Here is an 18,945-nt window from a genome sequence, read left to right as displayed (position 1 = left end):
TACACATCAATTATAGTTCTTTGTTCAAATACCTGTAGTCACAGCAAAATCTGATCTGTTTTGTACAATCCGATGACTTTTTGGGAACAACTGCAACAGCTATCCCCCTTGGGCTATCACTATGTTCAATAATGCCATCAGTCAACTGATGATCAGTAAATTCCTCCATTATTGATTGTACATGTTTTGGGATTCTGTACAGTTTCCTGTACAATGGTGTGTTATTACCTATTGATATTATATGCAGAGTGCCTTGTGTCACTGGTAATGGACCACCAAGATTAAAAAGCAGGGAAATTGAGCATTTCGTGTGTACTTGACTTTCTGGATAAGCGCCACACAAAAATTGACCTTTCACAGTATACAATCTAGCTCAGTGGGGCATTGTTTCCACTGGTCAAAAGTAAAGCTGTGAGGACAGGGCATGAATCATGCTTGGGTAGCTCAGTTGGTAGAGCACTTGCCCACGAAAGGCAAAGGTCCCGAGTTCGAGTCTCGGTCTGACACACAGTTTTAATCTGCTAGGAAGTTTCACATTAGTGCACACTCTGCTGCAGAGCGAAAATCTCATTCAAGATTAAAAATATCTGTAAACCACAGTAACAAAGTTCCTGTCATTGCTCTCTCTCTTCCTTCCAAATTCTTCACCTTTACACATAATGCAGACGCATGTTGTGGCAAAGATCTCCAGTAGACCCATCCAGATCATCCTCCTCTATGACATCTAAGTTGACAACTAGTAAACCCACTGGCAGGCTTACCTCACTAACACCAAAATTATCTTTGCTCACCAGAACCATATACTCAGCATACAGTTCTCTCAGACGTACTACACTTCCACTTACAAAACAATACAACTTATCCAGCTCATCATTGCAGTCGAATGACTGTACAATATACTATACCTCACTTGTTAAGTCAGTATCCACAATCGCACAGACTAACTTTCATGCACCATTCGGCAAATGCAAATTGATCTTAAGTGCACATCTGCTGTTTATTTGATATCACCTTCATGACTGGTAAGCCATATAACAATGTAGTATTTGCTGTAGTCATGGCCAGTGGAAACAATGCCCCACTGAGCTAAATTGTATACTGTGAAAGGTCAATTTTTGTGTGATGCTTATCCAGAACGTCAAATTCTAGGATCACATGTATCACTCACTGATATGAAGCAACACTTCCATATGTTCCTGAAATCTTCTTGTTCTCATGCTAAAACAAAGCACTCTCGTCCCCATTGATGTCACATCTTTGTCACCTGCCTCATGTAAACTATAACGTGGAGACTTCAGTCTTTGCCTGTCTACAAGTTCCAGGCAAATTGACTGATACATGATCCCTGTTCCCACCAAAATTTTATGTTGCATTCGACTTACTTTGTCCCACAAGCAGCATTCATTCTCTGCATAAGTTTCTGCAGTATTTCCTTTTACTGTGTACATTTTCTTGTGTTTGGGGCATTCCCTTTGCCACTTAATGAATGCTTGTACCAGTGTTGTCTATACTTTTTCCTATTTTGACAAGTACACACCAAATGCTCTATTTCCCTGCATTCGCAATGTTCAGGTTGTTTTGGAGGATGGCTCATATGCCCACAGATATAACATTTTACCTCTGAGGAGAACACAGTTCAGTCATTTTATCTTTGGGCAGCAATGACAATTTTCTCAAGTTGTATGGCAGCTCTAATAGCAGCAGCTAAATCACTCCAGTTTTCAATTTTGACCCTTCTCAATATGTCAGCTGGAAGTCCCCACAAAAATATGTCCAATGCTCTGTTTTCGTCCTCTTGCAGAATAACTCTGCCTGTTTTTGCATCTGCTTTGTTTCATAGGTGTTCATATGTTCCTGCACTAATTTTTCTAATCTTATCTGAAAGTGCCTTTCATTGCACTTTCACAAAAACTCACTAAGCTGTTCGCTAGAAAGTCTTGCACCGCTCTGTTTTTGGTATTGTTGGTAAAGCCTGTCAGCCAATTGCTCCAGTGTCTGCATTTTATTGAAATCTTCATGACACATGATATACTTTTTTGTCACCTGCCAACTTAGCAGTATGCAAGTATGTCCCATTTGGTGAATTATCTAACTTAGCGGCAGTAGCTTTTTTTATAAAGTAGTTACTAAATTAGCTGCCAAAAGATCTACAGAATGCACAAGTTGATTCAATAAGGATTTTGTCTCTACTGCCTTGAATTGTACTTGATTACTCTTGACTGCAAGATGTCTACCTGCTTTTTGTAATGTGGTATTGTTTTCTAACAGCGCAGGTACTTGCCCCTTCAGAAGCTCAATTGCTTCATGCATCCCTGCTGCACATGTTCCTGGTGCTTGTGTAGGCTCTGTCTGTGCTAATACACAAATTATGAGGGATTACTGTTGCAAATATACAGCCAGAGACACTACAGGGGTCATCTTTACACATTATCATGGCCCAAAGAGCTTCAGAACGTTATTGTGCTTCATGTCAACCATTCTACAGGTATCACACATAACTGGCACTGCCTTTGTATATGGCAGCTCATGTCCAGGTAAATTATAGTTTAGTATTTACATGGGATGGAATTGATTGCTCTGTTATTGATTGATTGATTGATTTTATTTTGCATTCCATAGGACCAACTGTGTTGGGTTCACATGGATGTGGAACATGTCAGTTTTTAACAAATACAATTTGAGTACATAATTATATAAAAATTTATACAGTAAATTCTTTGAGCAACAATACAGAAAAAGACTATACATATTTTCTTAGAATCTTTGAAGCACTACGGAAAAAAACAGATACAGAGCACAAACAAATACAGAGCTCAAGTTAAATGACATTCTTACTGGCTTTATTAAAATTTTACAATTTATTTACTTAAAAATTCATATAGACTGTAAAAAGCTTTTTCTAGCAGAAATATTTTTAGTGCTTTCTTAAACTTACTCTTGTTATGAATCTTTGTCTTTATTTCAGGAGGAAGAGCACTGAAGAGTTTTGTTCCAGTGTAGTGGACAGGCTTTTGCACCAAGCTTCAATTTCTGTGCTCGCTGTGTATGTCATTCTTCCTCCGTGTGTTATGCTCATGGTAATTACTATTTGATTGAAATATGTCTATATTTTTACACACAAAACACATGAGAGAAAAAATATATTGGCATGTAGTTGTGTATATTTTAAGTTTTCGAAAGTCATTTCTACATGAGCCTCTAGAGCTCAATCCACATATAGCTCTTAGAGTTCGCTTTTGAACAATGAACATTTTCCTTGCTAGTGGCTGGTTGCCTCAAAAAATAATGCTGTATTCAGTGAGTGAGTGAAAATAGCCATACATAGCAGAGCTAAGCCTCTTACAGAGATCTACAATATGCATAGACCAATTCATTTTCCTGTCAGTGTGCACTCCAAGAAATTTTGATGTTTCCATTCTTTCTACTGGCTGATTACCATAAGTCACACTTATCTCTCTCTCTTTTTCTGGTTTTGTACAGAACTGAATAAAGCTGACCTTACAGGAATTTAATGAGAGACCATTTACCTTGAACCAATTAACCACATCAAGAGTATGTGATTAATAGATTTCTCAAGATTGCTATCTGTTCTACAGCTCATAAAAATTGTGGTATCATCAGCAAATAATGTGAAGTTATAATGGTAGGCTTGTACATGATGGCAGATCATCATCATCATCATCATTTAAGACTGATTATGCCTTTCAGCATTCAGTCTGGAGCATAGCCCCCTTATAAAATTCCTCCATGATCCCCTATTCAGTGCTAACATTGGTGCCTCTTCTGATGTTAAATCTATTACTTCATAATCATTCTTAACCGAATCCAGGTACCTTCTCCTTGGTCTGCCTCGACTCCTCCTACCCTCTACTGCTGAACCCATGAGTCTCTTGGGTAACCTTGCTTCTCCCATGCGTGTAACATGACCCCACCATCTAAGCCTGTTCATCCTGGCTGCTACATCTATAGAGTTCATTCCCAGTTTTTCTTTGATTTCCTCATTGTGGACACCCTCCTGCCATTGTTCCCATCTACTAGTACCTGCAATCATCGTAGCTTCTTTCATATCCATAACCTCAACCTTGTTGATAAGGTAGCCTGAATCCACCCAGCTTTCACTCCCATACAACAAAGTTGGTCGAAAGATTGAACGGTGCACAGATAACTTAGTCTTGGTACTGACTTCCTTCTTGCAGAAGAGAGTAGATCATAGCTGCTCGCTCACTGCATTAGCTTTGCTACACCTCGCTTCCAGTTCTTTCACTATGTTGCCATCCTGTGAGAATATGCATCCTAAGTACTTGAAACCTGTTCTAACTTTGTTCCTCCGATTTGACACTCAATCCGTTTATATTTCTTTCCCACTGACATTACTTTCGTTTTGGAGATGCTAATCTTCATACCATAGTCCTTACATTTCTGATCTAGCACTGAAATATTACTTTGCAAACTTTCAATTCAATCTACCATCACAACTAAGTCGTCCGCATATGCAAGACTGCTTATTTTGTGTTCACATATCTTGATCTCACCCAGCCAGTCTACTGTTTTCAACATATGATCCATAAATAATATGAACAACAGTGGAGACAGGTTGCAGCCTTGTCTTACCCCTGAAACTACTCTGAACCATGAACTCAATTTACCGTCAACTCTAACTGCTGCCTGACTATCCATGTAAAGACCTTTAATTGCTTGCAAAAGTTTGCCTCCTATTCCATAACCTCTTAGAACAGACAATAACTTCCTCCTAGGAACCCGGTCATATGCCTTTTCTAGATCTATAAAGCATCGATACAATTCCCTGTTCCACTCATAACACTTCTCCATTATTTGCTGTAAACTAAAGATCTGATCCTGACAACTAATACTCGCACTTTCCTTTCAACAATACCTGAGAAGATTTTACCCACAACACTGATTAAAGAGATACCTCTGTAGTTGTTACAATCTTTTCTGTTTCCATGTTTAAAGATTGGTGTGATTACTGCTTTTGTCCAGTCTGATGGAACCTGTCCCGACTCCCAGGCCATTTCAATTATCCTGTGTGGCCATTTAAGACCAGACATTCCACTGTATTTGATGAGTTCCGACTTAATTTCATCCACCCCAGCTGCTTTATTGCACTGCAATCTATTGACCATTCTGATTGTTGATGGCAGATCATTTATAAAAATTGGGAATAATAGAGGCCCAAGAATTGAGCTCTGCGGCACTCCACATGTAATGGAACTCCATTCAGAATGTGAGGAAACATCACATACTCCACCTGAGCTATTCAAGACAAGTTTTTGTTTTCTGTCTTGGAGATACGACTGTAGCCAATTGCCTGCATCACCACTTATACCTACTAATTTTGCTTTTTGCAAGAGAATCTGCTTTTTGCAAGAGAATCTGGTGATCAACACATCAAATGCTTTACACAAATCACAGAAGACACCAATTGCTAGCATTTTCTCATTAAGGGTTTCTAGGACTTCATTTGCAAGTACATAGATTGTGTCTAGTGTTGAATGGCCCTTTTGGCTCTTGCTGAGAACTCCATTCTTCCTTCATGAGATGATCAGTAATTCTTACATGTCTTAGCTTTTCTAGAATTTTAGAGAGAGCTGTCAGCAAAGAGATAGGTCGATAGTTAATTAATTCAGTTTTATCACCATTTTTGTACAGGGGCTTCTCAATGGCATTCTTAAAGTCTGCTGGGAACACCACCTTTCTGAAGGGAAGCATTGAAAATATGTCAGAGAATGTCCCTTATCCACACACAAGAATATTTCAATAAATTACTAGAAATATTATCAACCCCAAAGAGTTCTTACTTTTTAAAGACATGATGATTTTTTGAATTTCATCTACAGTGACAGGATTAAGGTGCATTTCTGGAATTGTGTTTGATTATACAGGTTGACAAAGAGTTATGGCTTGATCAACATTGGGCGTGCAACCAATCTGTTGAGTTACTGGTAGGAAGTGTTTATTAAAAATCTCAAACATACTTTTGGGGTTATCTACTATGGTAACTTCATATCTGATTTTATTTACATCTTCTTTGCTTGTTGTATATCTTCCTTTTTTTTACAATTCTTCAAATTGTCTATGTTTTCTTATTAGAATTATCTATTTTCTTCTCAAAATAGTTTCTTTAAAATTTTACAGTATTATCTATAGTGTTCCCATTGTTCTACATCTTTAGATAATCTTATTGAAGCATAAGTTTCCCTTTTGGTTTTGCATGACTGTTTTATACATTTTGTAATCCAAGGCTTACTTACTGAATTGGCTGCACTGTTTCTGACCCATTTCATTGGAAATATTTCTTCAAAAAGAGCACAGAATTCATTTATAACACAGTTAAATCTGGTATCAATATTATCAAGGCTACGTACTGAAGACCAATCCATTTGCTGCAACCTATGGTTGAAAGTTTCCTTTACCTCTTTGTTCATTACTCTTATGAACTTCCATTGAGGAAGTTGTTTTTTGGACACATAAACATCATATAAAGAGTGAGAATTTGTGCATCATGATCTGAAAGCCCACTTATAACTTGCCTGACAGTTTAATTTTGATGTCTACTTACATCTAAAAAATGTTATCTATCGTAGTTTGAGACTCGGATGTAATTCGTATTGGAAAGTTTATTACTGGTATCAGATTACATAAGGTCATCACAATCTCAAAGTCAATTTTATTCTTATTTTCTGTCATAAAGTTTATACTGAAATCACCTAGAATTACAATATCCTTTGCTTTTGAATGTAACCCTGACAGCAGGAGTACCATTATATGCAGAAAAGTTTTTGTGCCACCTGAAGGTGGCCTGTAGACAGGCAGTACTATTATTGTACACAAATTAGTTATTATTTCAGTTGCACATGCCTCAAATTGTTGTTCCACACAATATTTCTTAATAGCTATAGGTTTGTATGCTGCACTAGTCTTAACATAAATTGCTACTCCAACTTTGTCTTTACTTTCCCTACAGTAGTATGTTACTAAACTATAACTTACTATGGATGGCAAGGCACATTAATAATTAATATGGTGCTCAGTTAAGCACAAAATCTGAGCATTATTTATACAATCCTTTTCTTAATGTTAATAAGAAGTTGGTCTGTTTTGCTTAAGAGGCCTCTTATAATTTGATGGAAGAAAGAAAAGCCTTCCTCTTGCTTTTTTAATCTATTGGTGCTGCTGTTACCTGACTGTGAATCTACTGGAGTCTGCCTTGAGACAGGAAGGAGGAGACATGTGACACTACCTACTGTGGTCCCTTCTTTTTCTTCAGGCCCACACATAAAAAATAAGTGAGATGTAAAGGAGGCTCAGCACCTGCAAGGCAGCAGCGACATCATTCACCCTGCTGTTCTTATTCAGTCAGCAGCTGAGAGATGTCCCAACTCCACCTTCCACGAGTGACAGTGGGTGTATTCTGCAAAGTCAGTGCATTGAGAAGTTGTTACTGTATCTAACTTATGCTTTCTTGTGACACTATGTCGTCACCAGATGTCATTCTGCTATGTTACTGGCATGAGTGCCCAGGCTCATTCAGAGTGTCACAGTAGCTAAGTGTGTTCACTGCTGCACCACCTCTGCTCCTTTCTTCCTAGTATTCCATTTGGCTATTGACACATTTTTCCTTACTTTGTGTGTTGCTAGGACAGGTCTTTGAAGTTTTTCTGGCTGCTCCAAGTACAGTATTCTGCTGCACTAAACTGCCTCTAAGAAATACACCTCATATTTCTCTGGGGAGCCTTTGAAACAGTCTTCACAGACATACAAAGAATATAATTATATATAATATTCCTCATTCTTATCCCACTTCATCTTGTTCAAACCACATAGTTCCTCACTTACACTCTTAATTCTAAAACCTTAGTTTCTTAAACTCAATCCAGGGAACTCACATTCCTACAAGGACATATTTCCTCTAAGTTATTTTTTATACACTAGTACAATCATCAGATGACAGAATTTTCATCTGGTAAAGCAACTTCCAGAAGTCCCAGCCAGATTCCAAAGCTATGAACTTTGACATAATCGAGAACCAGATCGTAATCACTGTGGCATGCACAGAAACCTTCCATGTGTTGGTTGTGGTTGTCAGTCTGAAAACTGGTTTCACACAGCTTTCCATGCCGATCTATCCTGTGCAAGTCTTTTCATTACCAGCTAACTACAACAACCTACAACAATTTGAACTTACTGAATTCATACCTTTGTCTCCCTCTACAATCCCCCCCCCCTCCCCCCCCCTCCCCCCCCCCCCCCCCACTACCATCCCTCGCCCCTACACTTACCTCCAACTACCAAGCTGACTATTCTATAATGCCTCAGAATGTGTCCAAAGTTGTACCATAAATTTCTTTTCTTCCCAATTCCATTCAGTTATCTCCTCATTAGTTACATAATCTACAGCATTCTTCTATAGCATTACATTTCAAAAATCTCTATTCTTTATTTGTCTGAACTAATTATCTTCCAAATTTCACTTCCATACAAGGCTACACTCCAAATGTAGCTACAGGAAAGACTTCCTAACACTTAAATTTATATCTGATGTTAACAAATTCCTTTTTGCCACAAATGCTTTCTTTCCTATAGCCAATCTAAACTGTATATCCACTTCACTTAGGCCATCATCAGTTTTTTGCTGACCAAATAGCAAAACTCATCAACTACTTTTAGTGTCTGATTTCCTTATCTGATTCATTCAGCATCAGCTGATTTAAAATTGACTGCATTCTGTTGATCTTGTTAATACTCATCTTACATTCTCCATTCAAGACAGTCCATTCCTTTCAACTGTTCTCTGAAGTCTTTTGCTGTTTGTGATAGAAACTCATTGTCTTCAGCAAACCTCAGAGCTTTTTGTTCTTCTCCTTGAACATTAATTCCTTATACAACTTTTCTTTTGTTTCCTTCACTGCTTGCGCAGTGTACAGAATGGATAACATCACGGGTGGGCTACAAATCTGTCTCACTTCCTTCTCAATCACTGCTTCCCTTCCTTGCCCTTTGACTTTTATAAATCCCATTTGGTTTCTGTACAGGCTGTTAATCACTTTTCACTCCTTGTATTTTACCCTTGTTACCTTTAGAATTTCAAGGAGTGTATTTCAGTCAACATTGTGAAAGCTTTATCTAAGTCTACAAATGTTGTAAACACAGATTTACCAATCGTGAACCTACCTCATAAGATAAATCAAAGTGTCAGTATTGCCTCATGTATTCCTAAATTTATCCGGAAAACAAATTGTTGTTCCCCGTAGTCAGTTCTTTCATTCTTCTGTAAGTAATTCATGCCTGTATTTTGTAACCATGATTTATTAAACTAAGAGTTTGGTAATATTCACATCTGTCTGCACCTGTTCTCATTGGACTTGGAATTATTACATTCTCAGTTGCTACATTCTTCATGAAGTCTGAGAGTGTGACTCCTATCTTATACAGCTTGCACACCAGATGTAATATTTTTGTCAAGGCTAGTTCTCTCAAGGATATCAGTAGTTCTGAGAAAATGTCATCTATTCCAAGCTCTCTTTTTCGACTTAGGTGCTTCAGTGCTCCATCAGATTCTTCTCACAGTATCATATTTCATCTACTTCTGCTTCCTTTTCTATAATATTGCTTTCAAGTTAACTTTCATTATGTGGTCCCTATATATAAATTCCTTCCACATTTTCTTCCTTTGCCTAGTACTGGCTTGCCATCTTGGTTCTTGATTTCATACAGTTGCTTCCCTTTCCTTCAAAGGTCTCTCTAATTTTCATCTATTTTTTCCCCTTGTTATACATGCTTCTACAGCACTGCATTTGTATTCTAGCTATTCCTTCTTACACTTTGCACTTTCTGACAATTTAATTTTCTTAGCTGCTTCTTTCCGCTATCATCTGCTTCATTTGCTGCATTTTTATATTTTCTCATTTGGTCAGTTCAATTCAATATCTCCTGGGTTATCCGAGAATTTCTAATAGGTCTTGTCTTTACCTGTTTAATTATCTGCTGCCTTCATCATTTCATGTCTCAAAATTATCCATTCATCTTCTACAGTATTTCCTTTCCCTTTTATGATCATGCATTGGCCAATACTCCCTCTGAAGCTCTTCATAACCTCTGGTTCTTTTAACTTATCCAGGTCCCGTCTCCTTAATTTCCCACCTGTTTGCTATTTCTTAAGTTTTAACTTACAGCTGATAACAAATGGTCAGAGTCCACATCTGCCCATCTGCCCATCTTACAGTTTAATGTATGGTTTCGAAATATCCTTCTTACCATTGCATAATTAATCAGAAACCTTCCAGTCTCCCCTGGTCTCTTCCATTTTCTTTTGATGATTCTTAAATTGAGTATTAGAGTGATGGTTAAATTATGCACTGCGGAAAATTTACTAGAGTGTTTCCTTTCTCATTCCTGTCTCCCAGTCCATACTGGCCTACTAGCATATTTTTCCTTCTCTTCCTTTTCCTACAATTAAATTTGTCTCCCAACACAATTACAATTTCACCTCTCTTAACTGTCTGAATCATTTCCTTTATCTATGACACATTTCTTCAACCTCTTCATCATCTACAGAGCTAGTTAGCATACAAATGTGTATTACAGCAGTTGGTCTTGGTTTGGTGTCTACCTTTCAAATGATAATTAATTCACTACACTGCACATAGCAGCTTATCCACATTTCTATTTTCTTATTCATTATTATTGTCACTAGTTGATTTTTGTATGTATAACACACTACTCACCTGACCAGAAGTCTTGTTATTTGTGCCACTGCACTTCACTTTTTCCCATTATATGTTTACTTCTTCTCAACTTCCTAACTGTTAAAGAGACCCGACGATCCAATGGTCAGACCCATAGAATACCAGTTCTATTTTTCCTGATGAAGACATGCTCCTGAGTAGTCCCCACCCGGGGAACCTAATGGGGGGACTATTTTACATCCGAAATATTTTCCCCAGAAGGATGCTATCATCATTTAATTACACAGAACAGCTGCATGGCCTTGGGAAAAATAACAGCTGTGTGTCCCTTGGTTTTCTGATATTCCCAGTACCAGCACAGTGAGGCCATTTTGGCTAATGTTACAAGGCCATATCAATCAGTCATCTGGACTGCTGCCTCTACAGCTACCGAAAAGGCCAGAGATACCACCCTGTTTGACTGCACCACAGTTGGCTGTATTGCTGAGGCATTCAGGATACCCTTCTTTTTAAGGTTCCGGGGGGTGGGGGCCATGTGATGATATTACAAATTCAAGTAGTACATGGAGAAAGGTGTACCACTATGTTCATTTGTGTTCTCAACAGTATGAGCAGGCTCATAACTGGTTGTAACACGCATCTTCAATTTTTGGTTGATTCCAAAGCAGACGTACTGTATTGCAAAAATGTTTGGAAACTGCATCTCTACTCTGTAAACGGTTCTGAAATGCACACTGAAGTGTTTTATTTTGGCTTGGGCTGCATAATGGTTTGTTGTACTTCATCTCATGCACCAAAAACTCAAATAAGTACCCACCTGAACCCTCCTTTTATTTTCTGTGAATGTCACTTACTTAATATTTGATTGCTGTTAAGTATTATTAATCAGAGTCCATCTACTCTGTCCCCTGAATCCATGTGCTTTCTCCTTCCAACTTAGCTCAGTTTTTGATTCCTTACAAGCTGCAGATAAATCTGATGAAAATTAACTTCTCATTCTCATTCACTCCACCACATAAATAAAAAGTGAGATTCAATAACCTTTTTATATTATCTTCAAAATTACAGCTCAATACATGATAAATGAGGATAGCTACCAATTCGTATACTGCCTTCCTGCACCACGTACACAACAGATCTGACATTCAACTTGATGAATAACAATTATAACACATTTAATATCTTTGACGTTTCATGTTCTTAGATTTCATGGAACTTTTTCTCCTGCACAGTCCACTCCACAGAACTCCTATCTGCACCTCAGCATGTATGGTATCTGAATGCTACTCATTTCCATACAGTCACTGGATCCTTAGCTCTTGGTATCAGCACCTATGATTTAAAATGCCTCCTAAAAATGAGGATGCTCACCACTTATTGACTACTCTCTGTCACAAAAAGCTTTTCTCTGACATATGTATTTAAGAGTGTGATACCCTTCATTCAAGGAATAGGATGTATCACTACAACATGTACGGTGAAAGCCTACTGAACCTTGAAACAGGCCTTTGAAGAAGAATTCCATGCTCCACTCTTCTTGTAGATGTTAGCCAGCCAATTACTGGGGCCACTTTTATGAGCTATTATGGTCTGTTGCTTGATTTTAAGTCTAAAACATTTCTTGGCCGACAAACTTAAATTCCTAGTAAATGCTTAGCAGATTTACCCACTGACAGTTTAGTGTTTTTGATTGACCATAAGCACAAATATTGAGACCTAATGAAAAGATATCCTAACATTCTCACAGGGAAATCCTTAAGTTTATGTGCAACACACCATCACAACTACCACACCTCCAGCACATGCATGAGCCAGATACATATTAGCAGAAAAATTACGTCAAGCAAAACTTGTATTTCGAGAGACAATCAGTCCTGGCATCTCTTGTCCTTCTAAAAGCTGCTGGTCTAGTCATCTCTATCTCATTCCAATGAAATATGGAACCTGGGTCCCTGTGAAGATCATAGAATCTTAACAAGTTGACTGCTACAACAGGCAGCCACAGCAGAGCAAGATACAATGTGCCAGTTGCTGGGCACAGCAGAGCCACACTCATGCCTCGCACCATGTTCCTGTTGGCCTGGCAGTGAAACTTCCATCATTACATGTGTGGATGTCAATGTATTAAATGATTTCACAGCATTAGAGAGTAACACATCTGACACCAAGTGCGCACCGGCAGGCACAACAGAGCCACACTCATGTCTCAGGCTCTGTGCCCAATGGCTTGGTGGTGAAACATGGCTTGAAGTAGTCAACTTGTTAAATACTATCATAGTGCCTGACTGCTATCTAGTACCTCATTTACAAGATTTCAATTGCCAATGCTACAACAGAAAGATATGCTCTAAAACTGACCTTAATTGAGCTTATTGCCACACTTCTGTCATGCCAAAAGTTGTTCCTTAAATGATTGCAACATTTCACTTTTTTCAAAATGCCATTTGGTCTCTGCAGTGCAGTACTTATATTCCAGCAATTTATTCAGCGCATTTTGAATGAATTTTCTTTCAGGTATTCCTACTTAGATGACATTCTCATGGCTTCAGCATCAGGTGAGGACACATAATGCATCTGTAATAGCTTCTTGAATGGCTGGATGATTATCAGCCTAGCATTAACATGGAGAAATGCATTTTTGGTGGGAAAAACATATAATTATTGGGTTATTATGTACACCATTTGAAGAAAAAGTGGAAGTAATAAAATACTCTCCTGATCCTAACACAGTAGCAGAACTACGCCATTTTTTGGGAACCATAAATTCTGACAGATGGTTGTTGCCACTTGCTGTAGAATTACAATAATCTTTGTTTAACTTGTGCAAGAATACCAAAAGGAAGGCTAATTGCCCTGTTACATGGATTGACATAGCAAACAAGACATTCAAGAAACTAAAGAAGGGACTAGCTAATGTACTCAGCTTCCTCATCCTATAATTTTGATGGTTGATGCTTCAGACTATGGTGTAGGTGCTTCTTTACACCAACTGCAAGAAGAAAACCAAAACCACTTGAGTTTTTCTGCACATCTCTCTCCAACACACAATGTAACTATAGTACCTACAACCATGAATTGTTGGCAGCATATTTGGTAGTTAAACATTTTTGTTATCTTCCAGAAGGAAGATGATTTACATAGCACAAGCTATTAAAATTTGTCTTTCACAAACTGACTGCCGCAAGGCTACTGGCAGCCACAGCAAAGCCTTAGGTTGTGGTCAGAGCGATACTGACAATGGTCGGCAGATGCAGTCGCCACAGGCCAACCGATAACATTGCTCGACAGCTAGGTCAAAGTGCATCCAATCTCCTTCACCAGGGCCCCTATATGTTCAGTAGTATTGTCTGACCATCAATATACTGACTGTCTGAGGGTGCGTACTGATGTATTGTCAACAGCAAAAATACTGCCGAGCAGTACTGATGGCCTTCAAAACATTCTCAGTATTGTCAATACATGCTGAATGTGTGGCAATTTGACAATATTCTCCACTCAGATGTTGACAGAGCTTCACACATCAGCCACATGGCATAAGTGTGCACTGTTGTCAATTCGCCTTTGTTCCCGAGATCCAATTTTTCAAGTGGTCTTTTCACATAAAACAATTTTAATAGACTCATGTGAGGGTAATCATTATATATACCACTTCAGGATGGTCAACAGAGTATTCTCTATGACACTGTTTAGTTTGAATATCATAGAGGGAAACATTCCACGTGGGAAAAATGTATCTAAAAACAAAGATAATGTGACTTACCAAACAAAAGCACTGGTAGGTTGATAGACACACAAACAAACACAAACATACACACAAAATTCAAGCTTTCACAACCAATGGTTGCTTCTTCAGGAAAGAGGGAAGGAGAGGAAAAGACAAAAGGATGTGGGTTTTAAGGGAGAGGGTAAGGAGTCATTCCAATCCCGGGAGCGGAAAGACTTACTTTAAGGGGAAAAAATGACAGGTATACACTTGCGCACACACACATATCCATCCGCACTTACACAGACACCAAGCCACTGTTTAGTTTAGTATAGGTTGGTGAATTACATAGCAGTTTGGAAGAAACGCTTCCACTTCCAAAGCTTGTCATATAGATGCAATGACTAGAAAGTGGTCTGCAAAATGGGTGTCAGTTTCACCAAATCATTACAAAATGAAAAAAAAGTTTTATATCAGTTGCCTGGACATATCTTTGACATGCGGATATAATTGCTTCACAGGTTTCCATAGAATTTTAGTAACTGTGTTTGCTGATATTACAGACCTAGATTTTGAGCATTCGAATGATCTACACGTCACCAGAAATCTCAAAGTTAATGATAACCTCTTGTTTGGTGTGATGGCATCTCTCATTAATGTATCTTGCTTCTCTGCTTTATCTCATTACAAAGTGACTTCTAGTCTCTTGTTGACTGTGAGTGCCTCTCTCATTACTGTATCTTGGTTCTCTGTTTTATACCATTTCAACTTGTACTGGTATGGTGCAGGACTCATCGGAAAAAAATATAAAATCTTTCAGGTGCATGAATATGATTGCCAGTAAGTTAACATAAGGCCAGTGACTTTTTTCCAACCATTTTGGACATGTTTCCTCTGTTTCAATTTCTTCTGTTGCTTGCAAACTATAGCTAATACAACTGCGGCACACGATTCGTTTTGGATGTTTGATATCTTTTAGCCTTGTAAAACCATGTTGTCAGCTGACGATTTTTGTCAGAATTATTGATGGTGTGAAGTCGCTTCAATATGTTCAAGGTTTCACAAACCTGTATTGTCAGTAAATATTGAATGTGTGCAGACCTCTTTGGAATCTATTCTATCAAGGAGGTTAAACTCTATTTTAACTTCCTTTGGCAGTCTGGATGGCACAATACTTCTGTGTGCTTGGACATGGTGGTTTTTGCTTTTAAAAACGTGTTGAATGTATGTGAATGAGCTATATCTGTTTCGAGAACATGACCAGTGCTACACAGACTTTCCTCAGGTATTAGGGCAACCAGGCAAGTTTTAAGAGTAAACGAGATGGAGAGAAGAAATTTTATTACATACTGAAGATGATTCATACAGACATCGAAAAGCAAGGTTACACTCTGCACAGTGTCAAATAAATTCATCGAAACAGACATATGTCAGTTTACCCTCAATGTCTATGGTTCAGCAAATGTGTGAAAGTCAAACATAAATTTTAGAGCAAGATAATTTGGACACAAAAGCAATGAAAAGTGGAAACACCCAGGCCTACTCTACATTTGCAAACCACCTCATATAACAGAATGATCACCCTAAGGGCATAAAAACACCAGTAAATAGTAATAATAATTCTTAGACATCTAATACCCATTTGTCATATCCAGCGAGCAATCTATATGCTTAATGATGTTGGAGACTGGAGAAGGTCCGCCCAGTCAGATACGGTGGAGATGGCTAACTGGAAGTTTGAAAGGATGAAGATGGCTAATTGAAAGTTTAAAAGAGTTATGGAATTTGGTAGGAAAATAACTGAACAAAGACAAGACTTGAATAACTACCATCTTTAATTGCTCATCAAGAATTGTATAATGTTTCGAAAGACTGCAAAATCCCATGGATGGAGGAACATGGCAAAGTATGAGTGTGAGCAGAGCCAGCATGGATATTACAAGTCCAGGCCCTGGACCTAACATACATACACATCCCTCCTGGTCCGCTGTCAGTACTGAACTCTCTTTCAGTATATGCCACCCCTGTCTTTGATCTGCGTGTCAGGTTGTGTTGCCCTTTCCACATTGGCACTTCTGAACACAGCCCTGTGGGGCCTCATGTGATCATATGTGATCACTGCCAGTGCACTGCCATGCCTTGCAGCTCTCCACATGAGGTCCATGATACCTTGTGAGTCTAAGTAACATTTCTGGCAAGTGCCCAAACCAGTGCCATTCCTGTGGCACATCCTTTGCACTCTGGCTACTTTCTTGAAAATTTATTAATTCTGGATGCTGTTCTGTTGCCTTTCAGGCATTACATTTTTAAAATATACAATGCCTCCTCCCCTTAGGGAAAAATTTGTAGGTACTGTCCTCAGCTATAAATTTTTATACACAGTTTTTCACAAATTTTAATCCAATAATGGGAAAACATACACATTTACTTTACAATAAGGTCCAAAAGACACACATAATTATTTTACAACTGTCCACATAGAAATCAATCATTTTCTGTAAGAGCAAGATTTACACTTTTACACTTCAGACTTAATATCTTTGTCACTACTCTAATATTTGGAATAAAAATAAATTTTATTTTACAATGTGAGACATTTTGTATTACCTTATCAGTTCTCTTTTCTGATAGGATGGGTATATATACTATTTTACAATCAACTTTACAATGAACTACACTTGATATATTGTGTATGAATAATCCGCCGATGAACATAATCTCTCAAGCACCAAAATATGTGCAGGACAAAAACGGAAGAAATTCCAGAACGTTACATAGCAAGAAAATCTCGGAAAAAACTAAAGTACTAATATTAAGTGACAGTCATGAAAGAGACTGTGCCCAAATACTGCAAGACAAACTAGGGCCCTCATACCAGGTAAAAATCATAGTAAAACCTGGCGCCCCACTAAAAGAAGTGATAAAAAAACGCAGAATATTTGACAAGAAGCTTCGGTACACGTGATATTTTGAATGTAATAGGGGGTTCTAACGACATAGACAAACCTCTCGATCTAATGTTGAAGCATGTGGTAGAACCATTGGAACCAATACTCACTCTAAGTCACAAAATGAATATAATTATCCATCCTATACCCAGGAGATATGATGTTCAAAATTTAAATAGTAAAATTAATACTGCAAACCTCCACCTGATACAGGCTCTGAATTTAGCTAAGCATGCGTACAAAAAAAGAATTTCTGTGAACTTTGAAATAGAGAGACTAGCCAGAAACCACTTCACAACATATGGCTTGCACCTAAACAAATGTGGCAAGGAGATTATCTGCAATAGACTGGCCTTCCTGACAACTATGGGGGACAATAAGAAACTAAAAGTCAGAAACCATAAACAGACGCTAATAAGCAATTGGATAAAGACAAACAAGATAGGAAATAAAAAGAGTAATAGTGGCCATACTGTGCAAACTACACTAGACAAATGGGGCACGAAGTCACAGAGACAAAACACAAACCTCCTGACCCCTCAAAAAGCTCAGGAACCTGAAAGGATCAAAAATGTGATAGTGAACATTATTGAGACACCCCTCCAAAATGTCAATGTGATGCGTCAACAGTGTGAAGTGCATGTGGATACTTCTCAGGCCCACCTGGAAGATGAGATGGCTGTCAAGGACGACCAACAGAACCAGTACAACTGCTCAGAAGTCAACATACCTTCAATACAGCACAATTTAAACTAAAGGTCAGTGACACAGTAAATATGACTTTGAGCCCCCTGAGTAAACCCCACTCAGACCTGAAAATCTATTATCACAATGTCCAATCCTTGAGCAACAAAATTGATGACTTAAGCATTGTTCTGACCAGTGAACTCAGTGATATCTCAGTAGTATGCCTAGCAGAGCACTGGCTCTGCACTGATGTGGTTAAGCTAATCTCACTACCCAACTTCAAATTTTGTGAACACTACTCCAGATCAAATGATGGACGTGGTGTGGTTGCCATATTCATCAAACAGCACATTGAATATAGCCCACTTCCTACCCTAAAGGAAATAGGAACAGATAAGATCTTTGAATGTGCAGCCATAAAGCTTACAGATCTAAATCTAATTGTAGCTACAATTTACTGCCCCCTCCAGTAGTATTAATGATTTTCTGTTACAAATAGACTTGTTCCTATCCAAAATAAGTCAGAGGAAACAGGATGTGATTATATGTGGTGACTTTAATATAGACTTTCTCACCCACAACAGAAACAGGGAAACATTGATTAACATTGCAAAAACTTATAATCTGCATGGCCTTCTAAATGAGCCCACTAGAATAACACCCACATCCAAGACAGCTCTAGATCAAATTTTTGCAAATAGAAATAAACTTCACCCAACTCTAGAAGTATACAATGCAGGATTCAGCAACCATCAAGCCGTCATTCTAAAGGTCGATGTTAGCAAAGATACCTCAAACCCAGTCCCACCTAAAACTTTATGAAGGTTTTTCACCCAAGAGAACTTGAACAAGATAAATGCCTTCCTAAGTAAAGAAAAGTGGACAGAGATGTACACAGCCA

This window comes from Schistocerca gregaria, chromosome 1 (assembly GCF_023897955.1).
Source record: "Schistocerca gregaria isolate iqSchGreg1 chromosome 1, iqSchGreg1.2, whole genome shotgun sequence".
Lineage (NCBI taxonomy): Eukaryota > Metazoa > Arthropoda > Insecta > Orthoptera > Acrididae > Schistocerca > Schistocerca gregaria.
Note: the sequence above shows the minus strand (reverse complement) of the source record.